Genomic DNA, 18,079 nt, shown 5'->3' on the forward strand with positions numbered 1-18,079 from the left:
CATTGTCATTCTCACCAAGCCGGTTTGATTGGAACTTTGTAACATGGACCGTTATCCTGCTTTGGTCATAAAGGGAAGGATATCTTACTCTGTACGCCACAGCTTCCTGAACTTAGCACTCAAGTCAGCTCACAGTAACTCTGGATTGCACTGTATTACAGCAAAATTCAACTTGAATGTGTTGTTGGATACTTTGGGAGTTTTGTTGCTTCGTTTTAAAATAAATGTCCATAAATTTGAATAATAGCCAGCTGCCTAAAATAAATTTGTCACGAAGCAGCAGCTGAGAGGTTCATGTAGCCGAAATACTCTAATTTAACCGTATTCTTCTGCAACTCTCAACTGCGGCAATTAAACATATAATGATGTTTTTGGGGATATGGACTGTGCCTCACTTCAACTGAGTGCTCTCATCTAAAATAAATATAAAACTTGTTGTTTAGATTGCAGAGATCTTGTGATCTTCTTTTCTCGAGAGGATTTTTAAAAGTCTTGAGGGGTTAACATTTTTTGTGACCAATCACTGGAGTGTGATTAGATGCTTCAGGACTGATTTGAAATCAAAATAAAGTGCATGAAGTGTTTCCACTCAGCAGTCTCCTGCTGCCTTCGCAGTTCTGATTTCAGCACTTGAAATTTGTTCTCTGTTGTGTTGTTTGTTTGTGTTGTTTCAGCCCGCTTCCATTCAAACATGACAGTGACAAGCAGACAAACAGGCAGCTGGTAGGAATACACTATCCAAGGACAGCTGACCAGACGTGTGGGTATCAGAGGTCATAGTTCACTGTCAGGTGTCTAACGCTGGGTTTGTAGGGGAGAGTAAAGTCTTTGCTGTCTTAACCAAATGAGTAGTTGCCACTATTCATGACACACTTCATTAGAAATTGAATTACCAACTTGTGGGTGCATGCCCCTGCCAACCAGTCAAGGTACAGTTTGCACAATGAACACTCATATATGCAGTGAATGCTTGGAGGGAATTTATTAGGGCTCTTGTTTGAGTCAGTGAGTTGTGCTGTGCGGATGTCAGGATGTCCGAGTGGTCTAATGCAGCGGTCCCCAACCCCCGGGCCTCGGACCGGTACCGGTCCGTGAGTCGTTTGGGGTTGGGGACCGCGAGAGTTGAGGCTCAGGTGTGAAATTCAGGGTTTTCAGCGTTATTTTGTTATCGTTAACTCGGTTTTCCTGGGTCTTTTCACGTGTGTTATGAACAAATCTTCTTTTTTTCGGTACAGGTACTAGTTTTATTTTGTTGTAGACTCAAGTGTTAGGCACTTCCTCAGCAAGGGGACATCTGGTCTATAAATGGAGGCGTGGGTTCAAATCCCACTCCTGACACACCTTTTCCCACACATTGCTCTCTTCTTGGCAGTGAATAGATCTGAAATCTACTTTCAACTGGACAGTTGGTCTCTTTAGATGACATCTGATTACAGAGTTGGAAGTGATTTATTAAGCCTCTGCAGTTATAGAGGCCTGGGTTCAAAGTCCAGTCCTGACAAGTTTTGACTTTCATTTAACATGACTAGAAATCATTTCTGTAAATGAAATAGTGGCTAAATTAAAAGTTTCTCTGTCAAACATCACTGAAGCTTTTTTTTTTTAAACTGAAGGTCAGTTTATGGTCTCTCAGAATCAGTTAAGAGACTCACACTTAAACTTGCCTTCTTCCAACAGCCGTCAGGTTAAAAATTAACAGATTTCCAGACACCTTCTTTAACCAGCAGTTCTTCATTAACTATGAAGAACATAATGGGAAAACTTTGAAGGAATTAAATTATTCAATTCTAAGGGTTCTGGATATAAAACATCAACTCCCTAAGGCATTCACGAGATACTGCATTTGTGAACATTTGGTGGCAATTTCAGGCAGGGTTTAAAAAAATGTGACAGTGTGAGGCTGTTAAACATCTGTGAAATGTCAAGAACTAATATGATCAGCCAAAGGAAGTGGGCCTATAGTCTGAAATCATATGAAACCACACGTTTGAAATACCTGCTTTATGTTTAAAACCTCCCTACTTCACAGAATATGAAGTAACTGCTGCTATGACTCTATGTTCAAATCATCTGAGCGTTGTCAGCTGACCTACATTTGAGGCCTATGTTTTGAAAAGACGTTTTAACATCCTCACCTGTAAAATGCTGCCTTCTGTTTTTGAGAGTTTCTGTTAAAGTCTACAGAGGATAATTACAAAAAGTTCCTTTAATGCAACATAGCCTGAAATACTGGACTAAGGGCTAGATGAAGAACTAGACTTACCACTCTGTGTCAGTATCCTTCAACCTAAAGCTCAAATTCTGGTGTATATACAGAACTTGAAAGGACTTTATTAGGTCAAAGAAAACATTTGTGGCAAATCTGAATAAAATTACCCACAAGGTGTTCAAAAGTGAGCACTGCTCTCAACTGTCAGGATGGCCGAGTGGTTTAAGGCACCAAACTCAAGCATAAGGGTCTTATGGTCTCCATATGGAGGTGTGTGTTCAAATCCCACTCTCGAAAAAGCAGCTTTTTAAACGAAGTGATTTTAATCCTGGAAAGCCTGAGAATTAACTTTTAACAGAACTAATTACCTGCTTTAAAGAAACATTGTATCAGGCACTAGCATTACCTCGAACAGGCAGTATGTTTAGTTGCACTTTACATTACCGTCAGTCCATACTTGTGGAAAATATATAGTGAAAACTACATGAATTAAACAGCTGGGCTCCTGATCTACCTTAGTTAAGTGATAACATATCAACTCTGTTTCCGATCTAAGCGCATACTGTGCTGATTGAGTCTGAGAGATGATAAGGCACTATGAGGTCTTTAAGATATAACAAAGGCCTGATTATTTAAGATATTGAATGTGAGGTGAAAGGTTGTAAAGTGTGCAAGAGAATGACTAAATGTGGTCCTACAAGTTTGCTTAATGTGCATGCTGAATCGCATAACCCTGGTAGAATTTGTGCCTTAGAGTTTGCTTGATTTTGCAGAAGCGTTTGGAACCAGAAATTAACAAGCAAATAGTCAAGTGATCAGATGTAAAATACATTTACAATCTACAAGTTGTTCCCGACTTTAATGTTGAAATGTGGCCTTGAAGGAGATGTCACCTTCACAAGATTAGACATCTATCCCATTCTTTGTCTTTGGCACAGAGGCATAAAAACTTGGCCAGGCTGCTGGTGGTGCTATGGAAAATACTCTGAAATTCTCCAAATACAGGAGCATACATCAGCTCGGGACCATGAGTGTCTGTACAACATTTTTAATAGCTGTTGAAATATTGAAGTCTTTCAAGGTTGCATGATTGGCACTGCTATAAGAGAAAAATTATTAAACAAGGAAAATCCATAGTTTCTATAAAATGTCCATTAAATTCTATATAGATCTGTCTCCTTTATTCTGATTCATTCTCTGTCCTCTTTGAATTTAATACACAGGGTGGGCCATTTATATGGATGCACCGTAATAAAATGGGAATGGTTGGTGATATTAAAGTCCTGTTTGTGGCACATTAGTATATTTGAGGGGGCAAAATCCTCAAGATGGGTGGTGACCATGGTGGCCATTTAGAAGTCGGCCATCTTGGATAGAACTTTTGTTTTTTCAATAGGAAGAGGGCCATGTGACACATCACACTTATTGGTAATGTCACAAAGAAAACAATGGTGTGCTTGGTTTCAATGTAACTTTATTCTTTCATGAGTTATTTACAAGTTTCTGACCACTTATAAAATGTGTTCAATGTGCTGCCCATTGTGTTGGATTGTCAATGCAACCCTCTTCTCCCACTCTTCACACACTGATAGCAACACCGCAGGAGAAATGCCAGCACAGGCATCCAGTATCCGTAGTTTCAGGTGCTGCACATCTCACATCTTCACACCATAAACAATTGCCTTCAGATGACCCCAAAGATAAAAGTCTAAGGGGTCAGATCGGGAGACCTTGGGGGCCATTCAACTGGCCCACGACGACCAATCCACTTTCCAGGAAACTGTTCATCTAGGAATGCTCGGACCTGGCACCCATGATGTGGTGGTGACCATCTTGCTGGAAAAACTCAGGGAACGTGCCAGCTTCAGTGCATAAAGAGGGAAACACATCATCATGTAGCAATTTCAAATATCCAGTGGCCTTGAGGTTTCCATTGATGAAGAATGGACCCACTATCGTTGTACCCCATATACCACACCAAACCATCACTTTTGTTGTTCCAACAGTCTTGGAGGGATCCATCCAATGTGGGTTAGTGTCAGACCAATAGTGGTGGTTTTGTTTGTTAACTTCACCATTCACATAAAAGTTTGCCTCATCACTGAACAAAATCTTCTGAGGGTCCTGTTCCAATTTTTGTTTTGCCCATCCTACAAATTCTGTGCGCCGATCTGGGTCATCCTCGTTGAGATGCTGCAGTAGCTGGAGTTTGTAAGGGTGCCATTTGTGAGTAGCTAATATCCACCGAAGGGATGTTCGACTAATTCCACTCTCCAGTGACATGCGGAGAGTGCTACGCTGTGGGCTCTTGCTGAATGAAGCTAGGACAGCCACTGATGTTTCTTCATTAGTGACAGTTTTCTTGCAAATCCAACACTGAACCAGTTTCACGAAACTTAGCAAGCAGTTTGCTAACTGTAGCATGGGAGATGGGTGGTCTCGTAGGGTGTCTTGCATTGAAATCTGCTGCAATGACCCGGTTACTGCGTTCACCAGATATCAACACAATTTCGATCCGCTCCTCACGTGTTAACCTCTTCAACATGCCAATGGCTGTGAACAAAGAGAAACTTGTAAATAACTCATGAAAGAATAAAGTTACGTTGAAACCAAGCACACCATTGTTTTTCTTGTGACATTACCAATAAGTGTGATGTGTCACATGGCCCTCTTCCTATTAAAAAAACAAAAGTTCTATCCAAGATGGCCGACTTCTAAATGGCCACCATGGTCACCACCCATCTTGAGGAGTTTGCCCCTCACATATACTAATGTGCCACAAACAGGACTTTAATATCACCAACCATTCCCATGTTATTACGGTGTATCCATATAAATGGCCCACCCTGTATATTGTCAAATTGAATAAATATGTCCTGTGCAATCTTTAATGCTGTCTACATTAAAGGCCAAAGGCCAGACTATATTTCCTGCCATTATTTTACTCATGATTTATTTGCAGTGCAGAGATATACTTAGTGCTATCACTGGCTGAAATACGGGGTTTTGCAGAGTTTTCTAATATGAAATGCTCTTGTCTGGTGACTGAGTGGATGAGTCAGAGCATGACCAGAGACAGCAAACAAGCCACAAGGAATAATGTGGCAGGCGGTGCGTATGATTGTGTTTGTCTCTATGTGCTGACCCAAGTCTAAGTAAAGTGTATTGACAAGCTTTAGGGTGTCTGTGAAACACATGAAAGCATGTGTACGCAAGACTGTGTGTCCGTATTTACATGGGCTTTGTTTGAGGAGACAGTGTAAACACACACACAGAGCTTGGTTGTCATTCCAACACTACATTTAACAGCTCAGTTAGTCAACCAGTCAGCCTTGCAGCCCAAAAACACTGTTAGCGATGCGTATGATCAGACACTTCAAATGCCAGACTGATAATTGACCAGTCATCTCAAAAGTTTGTCAGACAGCTAGTGATTTAGGCTGTTATTTATGTCAATGTCAGTGATTCCTGCTGAGGCATCAATCATAATTACATCTCCAATGATTCTATAGGAGCGCTGCAAGAGCTCACTAAAGTTATAATTCTTGAGTAATACCACAGATTATAAGAAAGAATGATAGCTTCCATAGATGCATTCTGATTCTGATAACTTTATTTATCCCCAAGGGGGCAGACAGTCTGTTAGGATGGACATACCCACTGTGAAGTTGCACGTTGGTTTTGAAGCCTCAATTTTGGCTACCGCCTTGTTCATTTTTGGAGCCAGAAGTGACTGTTCAGAAGTGAGGACCCAAACGCAGGACTAGTAGACATGTTTAAGCAACAAAAAAACAAACCTTTATCGGCCAACTCAAAGTCTGTGACATATGCCCGAATACATAGGAGAAAATACAACAAATACCTCATATAGGACGTCAGAGATGGATCTGGCCCTTCAGTGTCAAGTGCTTGGAGCTACAACTCTCTCCTGTAGTGAGTATCTGCAGCCATATGTAAAACATGGTGAAAAATACTAGATTTTTTTATTCCCCATGCAATACCATCTGGAAAAGATTTGTTTGATAATGCTCCATTTTTCAGTACATCAGTGACCCCAAACACACTGCCAGTGCAATTAAATCATCCCTGGATAGACAAACACATCATGAAACACCATCAAACACTGTCAGTCATGGACTGGCCTCCTCAGAGCCCTGTCCTTGAAGCAGTGGGGGGTGTGGGGTGGTGGTGTTGGTGGTGATGGTGGTGGGTGACAGAAAAACTAACAGAAGAGCTCTGACTCTATCTTTGAGAATGCTGAAGAACTATTCCTGAAGATACTTAAAGAAATTACAGACAGCTGGCTCAGACAATTCAGGATATGTTAAACTTTGGTTAAAGTGCTCATTCCAAATATTTCAAGCTTGTTAGAAATGCTTAAACTCTGTTTCTGCCTTATGTCCTGAATTTCCATGTATGTTTTCAGATGCAGTATGCAGTTTTGTTACACTGCTGCTACACTGTTACACTGTTTATAAATATTTAGCTTGATGTCTTTCCATTTACATCACGCTGTTCATTTAAGAACTTATGGTCCTCCAAGGTTTGGAGGCCTATCTCCCCCTACCACCACTTCCCCTGCCAGTGGCGGACTCCCTCAGACATCGGTGCGTTGGTGGTTCTTTGTGTCCGGGGGTGGGCGTCCAGGTACACACCGGCTCACTCCTTGGCGGCCGCTTGTCGGGGCCTGGAGCCTGGGGCTCGCTCGGGCCACTTCGGAGGTGGGGTGCCCCCGGCCTCTCGGCCTGGGGCTCGGTCACTCAGGCACGGCTGGCTGCCGGCGGAGCTCACGGGCGCGTCACTGCAACTCCCCCTGGCTTCTGCTCCGCGGCTGCTGAGTGAGCCCTCATCTGGGACTCTCCTCAGCTCTTTCTGGGACAGTGGCGCGGCTGCCCCTCTGTTGGTCTTCCTTGGTCTCTTGTGTTCTGGGGGCCTCTGGATGTCTGGAGTTTTGATCTCCTCCATACCTGCTTCATACCCTGGAGGACGGGGCTGTGGCCCCCCCACACCCTCTAGCAGATCATTACATGAAGGAACCTTTTAAAAAAACAAGCGCGTCCATGCTCACAGGTGTACACACGGGTGATCACACCCACAAACTACACCCTTTTTGGCTCCTACCTCAAAGCACACTGTGTTCTGTTGATCTTATGTGCTGCACAATAATGTTTAATATTTAGTATTTACTGTCATATTCCCATATATCATTGTGATGTTGTTTATTCTATTACTCTTGTTCTCTTCTGCTTGTTTTCTTTTTTCTTTCTCAGCAGGTGATCCAGGTGATTGATATATGCATTTTTTATTTCTTTTTTTTTTTCTTTTTCTGCTCATTCTGTTGGTTTTTGTCTTTTGCCCTTCTCCCCCGTCCCTCTTCTCAGCTGTTTCTCTTTCCCTCTTTCTTTCCCCCAGTCAAGTCTGTCCCGTATTCAGTAAGTGAAAATAAAATAAACAATAAAAGGTGAATCAAATGGACCATTACGGCAAGGCTGGGATGGTCAATTTGGTAAAGTAAATCCGTTGGGCATCTTTCTTTGCCTTTAGACAACAATTCTGATGGCAAAAGAGCCAAACGGGACAGGCAAAAAATAAAATAAAATAAAATAAAATAAAAAGTTTGTGGTCAGTATTTTGAAATGTAGCCCAGTCTGCCTGTATTGTGGTGAAAAAAAGACCTCAACCACAGAGTACAAGGCAGTCAAGAACTCAATTATACAACAACAACAATAAAGGAGCCAGATTTCCATTTGTATTCTGATAATAATCTAACAAAATGAAGTAAATCTTATCAAAACTAAAAAAAAATAATAATAAAATAAAAAAAAGAACTTATGGTCCAATTTACATTAAAAAACAACAAAGCATGTTATGCCATAGAGGTTGGCTACCTAGTGATCAACAAGTCAGGGTCACATCATCAGCCCACACGTGACATCTGCACAAAGCCAAGATGGTGACAGTAAAAAGTTCAACACAAAGCTTTGGAACTTCACAAACTAATAAGTGGCATTTTTGTCATTTTCATTTTTTTTAAACCACGATAGTACCTGATATGTGTTCACTCTTAGAAAAACAAGATATGGTATCTAGCAAACAGACACAAACTTTAAACTATAAGTTATAGCCCTAAAATATACGAGAACTCTACACCCATGACCCTTGACCTTTCCCACATACATACATTCTCACTGGCAGCTTATTCAACTCAACACAAAATAATTCCCACCACTCCAAGTTATCCTAAAGCACTGATGCCTACTGTAACATTCAGGAGACTTATGAAACAAAAGGTTAGGCCTCTGAATGGCCCAATGTCAAGGATTACTTCTTAGACAAATTCTCCAACAACAAAGCCTCCATTGTGGCCCACCAAGCTCTCAAATTAACAGCGGGAGCAACCGCACACTTAACAGGGCTTGACAGGCAGCACCACCACTCTCGCAGGCTTTGAAGCATCTGTAGAAAACAGGAAAAAGAAATGAAATCAGTGTCTCTGAGGAGTTTAAATAGATGATGATAAATAAAAATTAACATGTTCATAATATGTTTATAACTAAACTTTAATCTAAAGCATGGCTAACATCACCTTTGGGAGCTTCTGCTTGCTGCCTGTTGGCTTGTTTCTTGATTTCAATGAGTTTTCTGTGCTGTTCATCATTTCTCTTAAATCGCGCCAAATTTAAAGGAGGGGTTTTTGCTATCTTTAATTGCCTTCTATTTGTTTTCTATTTATCAATCTATTTATTTATTTGGGACTGAGTTTACTGCGAAGGCGGCAATTTGGTGACAATGAAGCACACCTTTTCCGGATGAGATTTTCAAAATAAAATCCCCTTTAGGGAACTTGTTTTATGGGTTAAAAGAATAAGTAGGTTCTTATCGTTTATTTTAAGCTTGTATTTACTTTTAATTAACAGAAAATGATCTCTGTTGAAACACAAATCGTTGCTAAACATTAAGTAATTGCGAGGACAATAATTACAATGCACCAAGGTGCCATTAATGTGCTAATTTGTACACTTTGTATACCTTCTGCACATTAACACATGCACGGAGCAGCTGCTGCAGGAAATGATGCATGCTGTTTTAATCACATACAAAGGCTCTCTGCTCCTTCTCTGCTGCTTTGTCTGAAGAAAGTTCAGTTAGACATGGAAAGGAAACAGTTGATGTTTTAAGTGTTTAGAGCTCAGAATTAGAATTTGAAAAGCCTCAAATGCATGCAGAGATATAGAAAAGACTCATAAGACTCATTCTTGTTTCTTTAGGGAGTTCTTCTTTCTTACTGTTGCCAAGTGCCAAAGCACCTGACTGTTCCCATATGGAAAAGATATATATAAATCTTATGAAGTTTGTATCTGTCTGGTGTGAAACTTGTATGAAAAGCATACAAGAGTGAAAACAGATATAAGATCCCTTGAAAAATTATTTAAATGAAACGTGTATGTTTTGGATACTTCCTAAAACAATATATGAAAGTAATGAGAAAGTGGCCACTTTCATGAGTAAATCATATAAGCCTTATATGATGGGGTTGCAATGTAAAGCTGCTTCATAACTAAAATTTACAGCGTCTTACATGGAGCTTCAGCTTCCTGCTGTCAAATGTGCCCAGATATTTCCTCAAGCTTTCCAGAAATGTTACCTTATTGATCTTAAAACTTTTCTAATGTCTCCCTTGGTTTTCTTGTTTTCAGTGTTTTAGAATAAAACCCTGCCTTTCCTTTGAGGCAAAAGAAGAAATTTGTTGTCTCCACTTACATGTCACTCTAATGGTAATGTTATTTATATGCACATGACTTTGCAGTGCTTAGACACTCTAGACGCTGTAATGCAGCACTGAAAGTAACCGTAGGTCCTAATCCTCTTACCAACCATCGCATGTCATTGCCTGCTCAGGTTGGATGGTCTGCTATGTTGTTTCATAAACCCAGCAGCCTTTATTTACTATGTATTTTTGGTCTTATCCCATTTTCTTTGGTTTACTTATAGGACTTATTCTTTCTATTGGTCCCTAAAGTCTGTACTGAATGTAGAAAAAAGGAGGTTCGAATTTGTCTGAATCAGCTGCAAAATCAAATACATTTCAGAGAGCTGGTGTCTCTCAAGATTTTATGGTCATTTTAAGTGACCAGATATTTCCCCTCATCGTTACTGCCCTTGTTTTACAATGACTTACTTTGATGTAAGTTTCCTTAGCTTTGAAGCTTGCTTTTCACTCTTATTTTTGCGCATTTGACTCATCTCCTATCTATCCTGAACAAGGAAATTCTTGCACATAAGATTTTTAAGGTTAAACCTTCTATAAGCTTTTATTTTGAAAGGAAGCTTGTGCATGCTTTTTGTGTTTGACGCTGCAAACCTGACGGAGCATATACGCCAACAGGCATTGGGGGTTAGTGTTAGGAGGAGGAGGAAAAGCCTTCACCCTGATATTCCTCAGTTTTGTTGCATCTCGCGCCGTTTCCAGTGGAGCTCGTGGCAGTAGATCCTGCTGGATGTGTGCAGCTCGCGTCGGCTCTGGATACGGAAAGCACGCGCTCCTTCCTTTAAAAGCTGGAAGTATACGCGTGTGAGCGGGCGCGCGTGTCTGAGTGCGTGTTGGCTTGCCATATGAATCACACCTGAGCCGGGTGTGCAATTCCTGGGCGTGTAAAGCACATAGAAGGCAGCGTGTCCACTTGTTTGCCGTGGGAATGTTGTTAAACTAAACTTCCCCGCAGCGGCTCGGGCAGACGTGCGCTGCGCTCCGGTCCGGTGGCACTCTTTTCCTCCCTCTTCCCAACATCAGGATGTAATTTGGGCAACTTTTTGAAGGACCGAGGACACGCAGGACGAGTTTTATCAGCTAACATTTGATTTAATTGGGGAATACTGTCGGCAGTCTGTCGCAGAGGGACGCCAGCGGCGGATCCAGAGGTACGTTGAGCGGCGTTTTGGCTGCCTGCTTGTTACTTTTTAACCGCACCTTTTATTAATACTTAACGCAGAAACAAAACTATTGTTCGTCCTCAAGCGCAGAAAAGCCTTTAAGGAGGATTTTAAAGATCTCCAGAGCACTCGTGATTCCTTATCAACGCGTGAATTCCCCTCGATGCCTTGTTTGGAGAACGCTACACCAAACTCCGCTTACAAAAGTTCAGGTTTAAAAACAAACATCGGTTATTAGCGATTTGAACGGTCACCATTGTGATTAAGTGGTGTTTTATACTTAGCATGGAAGGTAGTTGATATTCGGCATTAAAGCCATATTCCAATCACTGCGTTTTCTTTAGAAAAAACAACAACTTGTGGACATGATTTCATCCGTGTAATCAGCTGCCACTGAGGAACACTAAAACTTTAAGTTGCCAAAGTTTTAAAAGTGTCCAGCTGATATGGAGTCTCGGCTGTAATGATTGGCTGCAGAATGTTAGAGTCTTGCATATTGCTAATGGGTTAGAATACATTTAATTTAAAGGTTCCTAAACGAAGTCTGGCATATGGGAGACAGCGGAATGTGCTGGGACCCATCAATACTCAGAACATCTGGAGCCTCAGCCAGTGGGCTGATCCTGTTGAGTCGGTGACAATAATATATTCCAGACCGACTTCCTCCAGTGTCAACTCCACATATTGGAATTTACAACAGCTGTAGGAACCCATTATCTTTTATTGATTCTGCCCATTAATTCCATACCGATCTCAATGAGAGGGGCTTTTTTAAAAGACTCTGAGCTGTAACTCAACATCAGTTAGATATCCCTAACATTGTAGTTAATGTAATGTGGTTGAAGCAGATGTTTTTTGAAGGCATTATTGATCATAAGTGCCTAAACCATTACAACAGCAGCCAGATAATGGTTGTACTTAGTCAAATCTTTGGCTCCAAAGGTCATTAAAACACATTGGTCCCCATCTCATGCGAGGAACTATGAATCTTGGAAAGTGTGCTGCTGGCCATCTGCTTCAGAGAACTGCTGTACATGATGGGGAGGTAATTGCCCATGGTGTGAGTTAATGGATTAGAATAGCCTCCACACTGCACCTTGGGCTCTGGAGCCATAAAACTATTATAGCTGCAGCGACGTAGCTCTGTTTAGATTCAGGTTGTTTGATGTTATTAGGGCTAACAGGACACTCCAATCAGCCGAGCGTGCAGTTTCAAGGCTTCTTGAGCAGTTCATTGTCATGTTTGAGCTACTGCAGCCACTGGGGGGGAAGTTTGGATGAGCGGGAGTCGATCAGATGTGTCCAGAAACTTTATAACTCCTACCTTTTTTTCCTTCTTTTTTTTAACATGAAATTTGCAGCCAATTACCGGGTTGTGCTTACTGTGTCAGTATGAGTGATGGAAATGTCTCCTAAAAGTCATTGCTGGTGCTTGTTCAAGCAATGTTCTCAATGAAATCGCATCTCTAATGTGTTCTTAAAGCAATCGATGGTTCAAAAGCACCGTGTTAGTCTGAATAAGCTCTTCAGTAAATCCCCTTTTTTAAATGTTTTCCTAGAAGCCATGCTATTTAATAGGCAGTTTTAACTCATCTGCACACAATGCTACGGACAGCACAATACAAACCCTGTCTTCTGTTTAGTGAAGTGACTCGTCAGCTGAGCTTTACATTGAAAAAGCCTTAGATGCAGACAGTGCAGGTAAAGGGAATTTCACTGGCTGCTCACTGGGTTGATTCAGCAGGACGGCTGACTTTCAGCTCGGTTACGTAGAAATGGAGAACTAAGAGAAAGGAAAATAAAAGGGCAATGGCTCCTTTTTCACTTATTACTATGACATTTAACATTTTGGAAGGTCAGCAGGTTAACTGTGTGTTTTTTGGGTAACTTCTAGAGACATTTTGCATTTGGCAACAGAGCTTTTGGATCCTTGAGGTTACCTTTCTCTTTTCTATTTGCTTAAATAGGCTTTACCCTGGTCTGAAGGCTCGGCCAAATCAGAACTGGCAGTAAGTAATATTCGCTACTTGTACAGTTTAAAAAAACAAGACAAAACCCAGATGAAACAGGAAATGATGTGGGCTGAGCTGATAATTTAAGTTGTTAAATTTGGCACCCTTTGCCTTTTGCTGGTTTTAAAGAACAACACAATTTAAAGGAGTAGTTTAATGTGTTTGGGAAGTGCACTTATGCACCTTTTAGCCACATGCTTAGTTTGTAACTGTGATATTACTGCGCGGTTAGCTCAGAGTGGAAATGTGTGGGAGATGGCTACACTCTTGGTAAAAAACAAAGTACACCCTCAGCCCTTGTATAGAAATTAATGAGGTAAATGGCAACCAGTTGCTGCTAATCATGATTAACTTAACATCAATTAGTTTGGCCAACTCTATAAAAGTGGAAGCTTTGGTAACTTCCTGGTCTGGAGCATTCAGGTGTGTCAAGGTCAGATTGTAATGCTGAGAGAAATTGCAAAATACCCAAGAGGTCCGACTCAGACTGCACAGCCCTCAGTTAGCATTTTAAAGGTTGAAGTTCATGACAGTTAGAAAAAGACTGAACAAGTATGGCTTGTTTGGAAAGGATAAGGAACATGGCAGCACACCTTAGGTTTGCAAAATTACATCTGAACCAACTACAAAATTTCTGAAACAAGGTTCTTTGGACAGATGAGACCACAGTGGCAATATTTGGACAATGCACAACACCACATGCCAACTGTCAAGCATGGAGGTGGAGGGGTAATGATTTGGGTTCCCTGTAGTCACAGAGTCAACCATGTATCCCTCAGTATACAAAAGTATAGTGTGTACTAAGTATTCTGGAGTCAAATGAGAGGTCATCTGTCCAGAGCTAAAGCTTGGCCCAAACTGGGTCATGCAACAGGAAAATGATCCCCAAGCACAGCAACAAATCTAAAACGGTCCATCTGATTGAAATGCTGTGGATAATACTTCAGAGCTGTGTGTAACTGAATGCCTGCAAATCTCAATGAATTAAAGCAATTTTGTAAGATGGGATGAGCTACAATTCCCCGCAAAATAAAGCTATCGTGTTATTGTCAAATTAATCATGTGGTGTGTTTAGTTTTTCACAGGACTGTCTCTAGACTGTGTCTAAAATGAAACAAAATGTACCTCGAACGCTCACTAATTCATAAACTGTTCATTTCAAAGTATTTATTACATTGTAAATGTAATAAATACTTACATTACATAGTGAATGATCTGTAACAAAAAAAAGGGGATATTGTCAAAGTCTCTCAGAGACAGCTAGTCTAAAGGTGAGGAATCAAGTATAGCTAATTAACTGCTTTATACCATCCAGATTCATTTAACCTTGTTGTATGGATTCAAACAAAAGAGTAAGGTTTCTACGCAATAAAGTACGGTAGCAAGCTAGCTTGCTCGGGCAGTTTCCCAACTCCTCATTCAATTATTGGCTGATTTAACATCTAATGGAAAATGCCAGCGCTGCCTAAACAAGCTACGACATGGAACAAAGGAAAAAGAGGAATTATCATTAATAACGGCTGGTATTTTTCCAGCGTGGCGATATCTATTATGTAAGTTTGATGTCGTTAGCCATTTCCAGGCCCAAACACGTTTTCACTTAAAGGCTGAAAGAATTTGGAGTCTTTAATTTTCTGCACCACGTCAGTGCAGAAAATTAAAGACTCCAAATTCTTTCAGTGACAGAAATGATTAATATGAATGTCCTACAAGATATTTAAGTCAATACTCAAGAAAAAGGGGATTTCTAAGGTTTAGAGGAGTTGGCAGTAAATATAGCTTGCTGCTAGACATCTCAAAGTAATTTAAGAAAAAATATGAGCACTGCTTTAAGTTTGGATTTAAACTAGGTTGGAAAACTTTGAAGAAGTTGACAAGAGGATGTGTTACCTGGTTACTAAGTACAGGCTATGGCTATGGTTCGGCTAATAAAGATAAAGGATGGGAGTTAAACTGTTCTCCTGAAAAGCCCATGTTGTGGTCCGTGATGTTCAAAGAGACTCTGAAAACCAAAGCTCCACCAAAGCAATATCTGTGATGAACCCATCCACAGCAGTCACGGAAACCATGAACTGTAGTACATGCTCTGAGTTTTTAAAAACCTAAGGACATGCCGCGTATGAATGGTGCTGATAAAAAGCTGGCGATGCTGCGAATGGTGACTGAGTAGTTTTAAGGGGCTTCTTTTCAGTAAAAAGAGAGACAGAGTATTGCAGCGTGTTTTTTAAAAAGACAAGAGGCTCATCCAAAGCAGCAGCAGATGTTTGGGCCCAGAAACAGGATCGGTAGGTCTCCACTTAACAAGCAGATTGGCTATCCACTTTGAGATGTTACCGAGCCTGCATGCAGCGTCCTTCCAGCTCGGCTTCTTCTTTACTTTTTTTTTATATCCTGAACCTGCTGTTGCTCTCACCTCTGCTAAGAGCTTGATTTTTTTTGTCTCTCATGTGTTTGTGTATTAAAAAGAGCAGCTCTGGCCCCACCCTGCACTGTGTAACCAACTGAACAAGTATTGTGTTTTTATGTTGGTAAAGCTCTCATCCATCAGAAGCCCAGTCAGTCTGAGGGCTTAACTATACATTAGTGTCACCTTTGCACTTCCACCGCTTGACTGTAAGAAACCTGTTTAAGTGGAATGCAATTTGGTGGTTGAGTAACAGCACCACATTCAATACTCTGCTTAAACAGGAAGTTATGCTACTGCTTATATACAGTACACAATGATAGTAGGCTGTAATTGGATTTCTGTGCTAGATAGAAGCACAAGCAGATAGTGTTGGTGTGTTTAATTTCTACTTCTGCTTTCAAACCAAAACTGATGGTTATTAGCAAGCTGTGGTTTAAAAAAAAAAATTAGAAGAATTTGTTCTAAAAACATAAAAAATAATTATTTAATCCAGAGGAAGAATTTACAACAATACAGTGCTACAATGAAATACACAACTACTTTGTAAAAGTAATTATTATGTAAAATAATGCTTTTTGAAGCACTAAATTGTTAAGTCCCCAATTTCTTACGGTTTATGTGTGTGGTATTAAAAAGGAAAAAAAAAGATGGTTTTGTTGGTGGTGTTGCAGCCTCATCATGTTATTAGCTCAGGGACTTTGCATGAATCCCAGGCTGTGTAGCATTTTGCACAAGCCTGTATAATTTAATTAGCAGTAGTGCATCGTACTCCATAGGCTGTGACCGTGCCACTGTCTGCTAAGCTGTGATGCTACTCTGCTGCATGTGCTGCACACAGTCCTGGGAGTATAGGGAATAATCATTGTTTGTGATGAATATTGGTCTGCCAGTTTGTTAATTAAGCTCTATGAAATGCCTCCAAATTGAACGCAAGTACTGTATATGAGCAATTCTAAGTAATTATTGAAACTGTGCATTGATTTATGTATCACCCATTAGTGTTCAACAGTGTGTAGCTTGGCCTCTTGTCTACTTTTAGTGGCCACCAGAAAGGTCAATTTAAGCTAGCATGATGTAATTAATCTTCAAGAACATATTCTTGTTGTAAATATGTATCAGAAAAGATAATTGGTAAGTAAAGCTTTAAAATTAATAGTAAATCCTGTGCACCTCTGTAGACTCACCACTGCAGGTATCACTGCTTGAAAGAGAGAGGTTGTTGTGGGCCTGCAGCAAGGTTTACAAGAAATCTGCCAAATGTGAACAACCAGCAGTTTAATCTGCATGCAAGCAGCTTTCATTCTTCTTAATGAGGTTGGTGGATGCGGCAGCTTAAAAGAAAGTTTTTTTCATTTTTTTAAATCTTCAAAAAAGGTGATTTATTGGTATTTTATTGTGAAAACACTGACTGAAGAAACAATGACTAATTAATAATTTCACACAGTTTGCTTCAGAGCTGAATTGATTGATGGAGACAAGCTGGTTAATCAATCCTTATATTGAACCCGGGATGTTTGTATAGATTTTTATTTATTTATTAATAAATGAATCAATAAATCTCCTGATTAGCATGTCCAAGTACATGCTGATGTGATAATTTAAATGTAACTAATATGCAGTGAAAAGTTTCACTCTCTGTTTTTGGTGTTTAAGTATGTTAAAGTTTAGCTTTGCAAAGAGCGACTGTTGGTTGAAATTACTTTTTAAATTCAGGCGAACATCCTGTTTCAGGTTTGCTTTGGGTTCTTACAGCCGTATGTGGAACAGACTGTTTCTGTAGTTGCAGAAAATGGCAGAGGCTGGTTTTAATCTGTATTTATAAGCTGTGAAATTGAACAAAATGTTGGAGATCAAACTGTCTCTAACAGATGGATGCAATGCTTCCTGTGCTGATTGTCTGCTGGGTGCTGCGCAGACATTCTGCAGCATGTGTTGAGTGATTCTGCAACTAGAAACTTCACTTTTTAAAAATCTGAGCAGCTTCATAGGAGAGCTCCTTGTAGTATTTGTTGGCTTCTTTTTCAACATCTTTTTCATATTTGCGTAAAACCTTCTGAAAGCTTTCTAGACATCTTCATCTTCATTTTTTTTATTTTTTTTATTTTTTAATGCATTTTCTAGCCTGTCAGCCTGTCCGTGGTTTTCAGTGCTGAGCAGCAGTAGCTGCTGTTGAAACGCAAAAAAAATGTCTCCGCTCTCTTAAATTCGAAGCATGGACTGAGACATGCTTTCTCTGTGCTGCAGTCATTTATCACAGGGAGAGAGTGGCAAAGGTCAGAGGTCAGACAGCAACTTTTTAGGTGTGTGTGTGTGTGTGTGTGTGTGTGTGTGTGTGTGTGTGTGTGTGTGTGTGTAAACCCTTGGCAGAAGATATTGTTTTGCACTTCTTGATCAGTTGTTGTTGTTTAGCAGTTAATGGCTCCTAGATAAAGAAACATAGTTTATATAACCGCTTTCAGACGGCGAGATGAGTGCTGGGCACGGAGATGCTTTCAAAATATATTTGGAGAAATAAGACAG

At 40.4% G+C, this 18,079-nt stretch overlaps 1 protein-coding gene across 2 annotated transcripts in view; it reads left to right on the plus strand.

Annotated features, from left to right (window-relative positions):
• The first annotated feature begins 10,609 nt into the window (after positions 1-10,609).
• plxnb2a.1 (plexin b2a, tandem duplicate 1) overlaps positions 10,610-18,079 on the plus strand; it is a 232,844-nt gene continuing 225,374 nt past the window's right edge. For both annotated transcript variants that reach the window (XM_086270118.1, XM_086270120.1), the window contains exon 1: positions 10,610-11,128. The gene's annotated coding sequence lies outside the window, so the exon portion shown is untranslated. The remainder of the gene's footprint in view (positions 11,129-18,079) is intronic.

Source organism: Aulonocara sp. 'chitande type north' Nkhata Bay, linkage group LG17 (assembly GCF_057382095.1).
Source record: "Aulonocara sp. 'chitande type north' Nkhata Bay isolate Kocher_YH1m ecotype deep benthic linkage group LG17, A_spYH_male_GT1.1, whole genome shotgun sequence".
NCBI lineage: Eukaryota > Metazoa > Chordata > Actinopteri > Cichliformes > Cichlidae > Aulonocara > Aulonocara sp. 'chitande type north' Nkhata Bay.